Source organism: Gavialis gangeticus, unplaced genomic scaffold, assembly GCF_001723915.1.
Source record: "Gavialis gangeticus isolate Ggan-Ray unplaced genomic scaffold, GavGan_comp1, whole genome shotgun sequence".
NCBI classification, from domain to species: domain Eukaryota; kingdom Metazoa; phylum Chordata; order Crocodylia; family Gavialidae; genus Gavialis; species Gavialis gangeticus.
Window position 1 is genome coordinate 7,168,458 of NW_017729020.1, and position 7,996 is coordinate 7,176,453.

A 7,996-nucleotide genomic window follows, 5' to 3' on the forward strand; every position below is an offset into this window, starting at 1 on the left:
CCCCCCCCCCCCCCCCCCGGTGTACCCTTCCACCCCAGCTGACTTCCCAGCTGCGTGCAGATCTCTCCCCCGGTGGGCTGTCCACCTTTCCCCTTGGTTGCTGCTGTTTCTTGCAGCCTTGTCTCCCTCCATTGGTATTGCAGATGTAGCCTGTGCAGCGTACAGGAGACCTGTGGGGATCCAGTGCTTCAGAGATATTCCACCCCTTCCTGTTCTCTTCACCTTTTTAAAATCTCATTATTTTCTTTTAACTCTTGCATAAAGTAAAGCTCCTCCTCAGTTTGCCTGCCTGGTGCTGGCAGCCTGGTGGCCTGAGTTGCAGCTCCTGAACTTTCCTAGCAGCTGCAGGTGCTCAGGCTGTGTGACTATGAGGCCCTTGAGATGGAGGCGAGTACCTGGTCCCTGAGGTCCTGCAGCAGCAGTGAGGAGCACAAGTTCACGTGGTGCTCTGGGAAAGCTTTCTTGTCCACTTACTCCTTCAATTCAGTGCCTGCGTTGATGATGATGATGATGATGATTGTTGCCTTGCATGTAACTGCTGACCTAGCTTTTGATGTCTTCCAGAAAAGCACTTGGTCCTGCTCCGGGATGGTAGAACGCTGATAGGATACTTAAGAAGCATAGACCAGTTTGGTAGGTGACAGCATGGTCTTGGTCTTGGTCTAAGCCCTCTGCTTCCTTATGAGTTCTCTCTGATCTTGTTACCAGCAAATGTACTGTGCACACCTGGCCCAGTGCAAGCCAGCATTTTATGGGTGATGATTAGGAATTGACTTCTGGCATGTGATGGGGAGAAGCATTGCGACTTCCCATCCCAAGCAGTGCAAAGTGATGCACCTGGGGAGGAACAACTGGCACCATACCTGTAGGCTGGGGAACTCCCTTCTTCTTAGTACAGAGGCGGAAAAGGATCTTGGAGTCATCATTGATGCCAAGATGAACATGGGCCGACAGTGTGGGGATGCAGTCAGGAAGGCCAACCGCACCTTGTCATGCATCCACAGATGCATCTCAAGCAGGTCCAGGGAGGTGATCCTCCCCCTCTGTGCGGCACTGGTCAGGCCGCAGCTGGAGTACTGCGTCCAGTTCTGGCACCGCACTTCAGGAGGGATGTGGACAACATGGAGAGGGTCCAGAGGAGGCCACTCCACTCGCATGATCGGGGCAGCAGGGCAGGCCCTCTAAGGAGGGGCGACGGGACCTGAACCTGTTCAGTCTCTACAAGAGCAGGCTGAGGGGGGATCTAGTGGCCTGTTACAAACTAGTTGGGGGGGATCAGCAGGCACTGGGGGAGTCACTGTTCCCCTGAGCACTGCCAGGAGTGACCAGGAATAACGGTCACAAGCTGGCAGAGGGTAGATTTAGGCTAGATATCAGGAGGTGCTACTTCACGGTTAGGGTGGCTAGGATCTGGAACCAACTTCCAGGGGAAGTGGTGCTGGCTCCTACCCTGGGGGTCTTTAAGAGGTGGTTAGTTGTACACCTTGCTGGGGTCATTTGACCCCAGTACTCTTTCCTGCCATGGCAGGGGGTCGGACTAGATGATCTACTCAGGTCCCTTCCGACCCTAGAAACTATGAAACTTGTTAGAATTGCGTTTGCATGGTAGGATTCATGCAGCCTTGGAGAAAGCAGGGAGTGCCCTTTAGAAGTGGGTGTTGTTTCCCACATAGCTGTTTTTGACAGAAGTTGGTGTCAGAGGGTGGAGTACAGAGTGCTACAAAGAAAAGAGAGGAATTCTCCCCTTAGGTGCATGTCCTTCATCTCCTGCTGCATGCTTAGACACTTCCTGATGCTTTGGTTTGGTAGTTGGCCATCCAGACTCCACTCCAAAGATGTGTTTTTTATTTTATTTTATTTTATTTTTCTGTTCGGAGTTCACTGGCTCTGGAATCCTCCAGTTCAGCTTTTCAGATAAAATAGCAGTTGTCATTTTGGCATTTTTTTACATCACCACAAGAGGGAGCCACATGCCTGGTAAAGAGTGCTCCATAATGAATGGTGAAGGTGGCATGGAGCCAAGTGGCCCAGGTATTTTGAATGCTGGTAAAAGTAGTCGCTAAGTGATGCACCTGAAGCCCTCAGGAAGGGCAGCACAGCTCACATGGGGGGCACTAGGCTTTCTGGTTGTGGGGGAGAGGTTTTATAACTGCAGTACACTGATTTATGGCGTAACTTAATCCAGAGGTGTATGTATAGGATACATTTTGAGAAGTGGCTTGTGAATTCTGGCCTCTGTTCCAGCTGACACCAGACTTTAAGCTGTGCATGAACTTTTTCCCCATTGTAATACAGAGCACTCAAACCCAGCTCCTTCATGAAGGCTTGGGTTTTTGGCTTCTAGCTGAGCTCCCACAGTCCAGCTTTTTGAATCGGACTCCCAGGCTTGCATCACCCTCCAGACAGGTGCTGTTTCTCAGTGTGCTCTGGGATGAATCAAAGCAGAGCTGGGGTGTTCACGTTCATCTTGGGGCACAGTTCATTGCCCATTGCACAGAGCCCAGTTTCCCTGTTGACTAAGATGGGAGCAAAACCAAACTTGTAGCTCCTGTCCTGCCTCTGTTAATGTGACTTGACAAACCTTGGATCCCATGGGGCACATGAGACGCCCCACTGGGTGTGACTCTATCTCCATCTAGCCCAGCGTTCTGTATCTCAGTGGCAGAGGGTAGATGCAAAGAGAAGGTACACTTATTATGCAGGGCCAATGCAGAATCCAGTGTAGTCCCTTCTCCTCCTTTGGAGCTTCCAGCGCTCAGAGGTCTGGCAAGTGCTAGTTGAGGCTGCACCCCTGACAATCCTATTTAATGCTGACTAATAGACCTGTTCTGCGTGGATTTGTCTGATCTGTTCTGGAATGATTGCTTCACCAAGTCTGGACAGAGGGTGTTGCTCATTAACATAAAGAGCAGGACGAGCACTTCAGTACAAGTTCAGCAGAAGAGCTGTATTGCCCATTAAAGAGGCAGTGACTTAACCGTAAGCAGCAAGTTTGCACTTGACAGGTATTTCCTGTTTCATTGGCTTCCTGTGTGATCTTGTGGAGTGTAACAGATGTGCCACGAGCAGAAGCAAGCATTGTTAGTCTACCTGTGCCGGTCAGGAACAGTATTGCCTGCTTCCTTGATTCTAAGCAATCTGGGCTTAAAAAAAAAAAGCACCGACTCTGGTGAGTGGTGTGAATCAGCGGCCTGTACCTTGTTTGCATTTCTCTTGTCATTTGAAAACTAGCGCTTCTAATATTCTTATTGAGGTAATTTTCCCTTTGAATTCACATGGAGAGCAGCTTCTGGCTTTATTTGAGAGAAGCTGGTTTACAATTAAGGTGCAGTGCTGATAGCAGGTGTTTATTTCGGCAGGTCTTATAAATCTGATGACAAAAAAGTACTTAAGAACAGTGTGGAGGTTCTCTTGCTGTCCGTGGCTTGCTAGAGCTTTTTTCTGAAATCTAGCCTGTGTGTCTTCCTCTTCTGGCTTTATTCTCTCTGTTTGGCAATGCTCATCTCCTTCCTTATTCCGTGAATGTCCAGGGAAACTCTCTTAACAGTATGGGACAACTGGACTGTGGCTTTAATGGCTGTTGAAGACACAGGGAAGGCCATGTTTTTGAAGGGCTGATACAAACACTGATGTCAAACTCTGCAGGAGCCAGTCACCCTGAATATAAACATATTTTATGTTCTGATCATCTCTGAAGCTGACAGGCGAGTTCCATATCCTAGGATAAGCATGCCTGCAATGGGAGACCTCCTGATCACTTGTGGTCTGTAGCAAACAGTGCTGATCAATAGGCAGATAATGACTCTGACCTCTGGGGCTGGGGTACTGTGTTGCTGCAGTGAAACTTCTGAAACCCAGAGCAGAACTGTTTGAACCAATGGAGCTTTCTGTAAGAGGTAATGTTAAACCTGGAGTCCCAGTGCTGTCCCTCCCAGATATAGTGTAGTGGAGAAGCACCAGACTGTTAGGCATGTCAGTTCCTGGCTGCCACTTCCCCTCACTGATGGTACAGCACCCAGTATGGTGCGGCTGGAGTCGGTATATACTTTTGTCATACTAAGAGCTGCATGTAAGTGGTGGATGAAGCTGCTCCTGTTGCTGGAGTGAGAAGCCTTGAGGCATGGGGTGGCTTTGCCAGGTGTGGGTAGCCCTTGCTTTTTAGGATTGCAGCCCCCCCTTGCTAGTGCAGACAGGACCTCCTCTCACATTAGAAAGCAAAGTAACATGTGCATCTTCTTTCTCTCTGCAGCCAACTTAGTGTTACACCAGACTGTGGAGCGCATCCACGTGGGTAAGAAGTATGGGGATATTCCACGTGGCATCTTTGTTGTGAGAGGAGAGAACGTCGTTCTCCTGGGAGAAATAGTACGTAAGCATCTCTTGCTTGTCCGTGGCTTGTTCTTTGGCTTGCAGCACTGGCTTGGTGACAGCCTAGACATGATCTCTGCCTCTTACAGCGCATGGCTGTAGTTGCTCTGAGAAGCATTACCGGCAAGTATGTTATTGGAGCTGGGTTTCACAAGCAGATGACACTGGGTGGATCCCTTCCGCACTTGGGGAAGCGTGGAGCTGGCCCGAGTCTCTGTTGTGAAATGCCATTACGCACACACTGAGCCAAGCCCAGGGGAATTGGGTAACACTCTGGCTCAGCTCTTGGCACAGGGCTGTAAGCAAGAGGTGCTGACCCTGTGACTGATCACCTGTCTATAATATCCTTAGAACTCTGCCAGTCTATCCTTTTAAATATGTTTTGCAAGACCACATTTTACACCAGCACTTCAGAGCGCTGGAGAAATCTGTCATTCAATCCCACCCACTCAGCAGTAGCTGTGAGTAGTGTTGCGCTAAGCAAGTCGCACTGCACAAAGATGGAGTATAGATGGAGGGGGGGTGGTCCTCCTCCCCCATTCTGAGACATTACCCAATGCAGCATTTTCGGTGTTGAGAAATGAGTGAACCTCCAGTCTCATATTGAACCTGATATGGTTTAAGCTAAAAAAAACAGGAGGTGGGGGAGGAGTGGGGATATAGCCCTCTTGCTTGCAGGCACCCCTCGAATACGTGCAGTTGTCTGAGTGGATCTCCAGAACTGGGATGTTTTAGATTGATATCAGTTTGTGGTTGTGTTGGAGGACAATACAGTAGGTTCATTATGAAACTGCTAAGGACCAATTAAAAAGCAAACTCGGTGATTTCGATATGTGCATTGCATCAGTCCCTGCTTCCCAACAGTGATACGCCTGTTGAGTGAAAAGAGAGCTCTTTCTCTGTAATGAGCTGACTCCCTCCCTTTTGGTATTGTCTTCCCTGGCCCTCTGACTGGAATGATGGTGTGAGCCAGGGAACAGGGTGGTGGACAGCATGATGGTACCTCCTTGCACATCTGGCTTGGTCTGGACACACTTGTGTTGCTGGAAACCGGAAGTGTACTTGATGCTGATGGAGGTTGGGGGGTAGGGGGTAGGTAGGCTGCATAGTTTGGTTTTTTCACATGTTCTTTTCTCAAGTATTTTCAAATATCAGAATTTTCCAAGTGAAGGACAATATTGTAACTAGAGTCATAGATCCAATAGTTGAGTCTGGGGCACAGGGATAATGTGATGGTATGGGCAAATTAATAAATTTGTTGAGTTAAAGTTGTAGAGGGGAGGAGGAGCGTCACACCAGCTGTTCCATGATGAATCAAAGTTTGTTTATTTAGTCTGTTTCTCTTTGGAGTCCACTGGCCCAGATGAGTTCACGCTTTTCGTGGGATAAGAGTGGGCACCTTTAAACTGTTTCTGTAGAGCAGCTGATGTACACTTAGTCTTCGCCTCACTTTTCCAAGGCCAGGAGGTGTCTGTCCAGACCAGGAGGGAGAACTCAATTGTTCCTGGCTTCCAGGTCTGTTAGACCATGTGGCCTCTTGTTAAGGGCTGGCTGTATGTCAAATGGAGAGTGGTAGCATGTATGGGTATTGATAGCCTTAAGGAAAGGCTGAAGCCACTGACCTAAGTTTCCTTTGGCCATTAGGCTGAGCTGGACCTCCTAGTACTCTTCCACCTTCCCTTAAGTCCTCCTGTGCTCCTGCCCAGTATAGGAAATTCCGGGAGGCTCACAAATGGTCACACATGGCTGTGCATGTGGCTGAATCTCCAGGTGTCTGATTTCACTTGTCTGGATTGTCCCTTGGACAGCAGGGCCTTGGGTCCTGGTGTGAGCTCCCTCTTGGCAATGCTAGCTAACCAGTGTTTCTCTTGCAGGACCTGGAGAAGGAAAGTGACACTCCTTTGCAGCAGGTTTCAATAGAAGAGATCCTGGAGGAGCAGCGGGTGGAACAGCAGGCCAAGCACGAGTCAGAGAAGTTGAAAGTGCAGGCACTGAAGGAACGGGGCCTTTCCATCCCACGGGCAGATACGCTTGATGAGTATTAGGTGTTGTGCCCTTTGGACAGTCCCCATGACTTGGAACAAGCGGAGTGCTTTGTGTGCACATGGGGTCCTTGCAGCTCTGCTTTGAAAGTCGGCTCTTCACTTTGAGCATGTGTTTTCTGTTGCACAGAAACTGGTTAAAAATGCCTTGTTTTGTAATCCTTATTTCTGAAGAACAGACATTCAGGTGGTGTCTGAATGTGTGCTGACAAAGCTGTGTGCTCTGGAGGGCTTGAGAGCACATGTTCAGGGAAACCTGGTGTTTTGTTGTGTTTTTGTTTTATTCTGTTTATCTGTGACTTGAGAGTATCTGCTCCTCAACATGTAAATAAAACCTGGATCGTGATAATACAGCCGACAGTGTCCCTGGCCTCGGAATTGACTGTGCTCACGTCTCTGGATTTCTCCTTGCTGGGGTGCTACAGGATATGTTAGGGAAGGCAGTGGAACTAGGGTGACTTGGAGCATGCTTCCTATCACTGACAAGCTCAGTTGAGGGGTGGGATTAAGCATCTTTTATCAGCAGGAAGCTACTGCCTCACAACTTTTAAAGTCGGTATTTCCAGAAGGAAGAGCCGGAGTTGGCATTCTCAACCCTCGAGTCAGTGTCTGGTAGCAGCTTTGGCAGATCTAACCTTTCTGCACCACTGCCTTGTTGGAAAAGTGACTCTAAAGATGGTGCCTGTTGTGGTAACTTTTCCATTCCCAAGTCCTGCAGTGCTCTTGTGAACACGTGCCATTCCTCTTCCATTGAACTGAGCCTTGCAGCACTTGACTCAATCTTTTGGCTCTGTCTACTAAGTCCGCCGGGCCCAGCTCCATCTAGCCTGACCTCTTAGCCTGACCTCTACGATGTGTGCCAACTGCTTTGCTTCTTTCATTCTGAGTGTTAATCGTGATCCCTGCAGTCTCTTAGTTTTGCTTAGATGGCTCAATTTGGAAAGAGCTGAATGGCAGGGAGGTACCCATTTGTTTGCTAGATTTGGGATATTCTCAGCATTGAAGCATTGCAGTCAAAGTACCTCTTACATTTCTATGCCACATGGCAAAACACCTAGACTACCAAGTTGCAGGCAGCTGCCGGACTTCCGAAGCCTCTTCCCATTGATCTCCTTTGCAAGTAAGACTGCTTCCCTGTAGATGAAAGGAAGGGCCCCCAGTGAGGCTTGTGCATCCTTCCTCCAGGGGGAGCTATAGATGCATGCCTCTGTGCCACTGTCAATTGCTGGGACCCAGAGTAGTAATTGTAAGGTTTATCTCTGGCAGTATGGGCAGGAAATATGCTCCTGCTAACCTGCCCCATCTTTCTAGCTGTCTGCCGGGAACAGGACAGTGGGTTATTATTTACAACTGTAAATGTCTGGTGCAACCATCAGTGAGAGCTGTATAGCCAGCATGAGTGCACAGACTCCTATAAGAGGATTTCATGGTCCTGTGTTAAGGTTGGGGCCTGGAAGCAGGGTAGAGGCTGGCTGCAAATGTGCTGCTTCTTCCAGGGCTAGGGACTGAACCTTCCCACAGTGCCCAGTGTTCAGACACTGTAGTGACAGATGACCTTCTCTTTTACAGAGAGAGAGTGCCTGAAC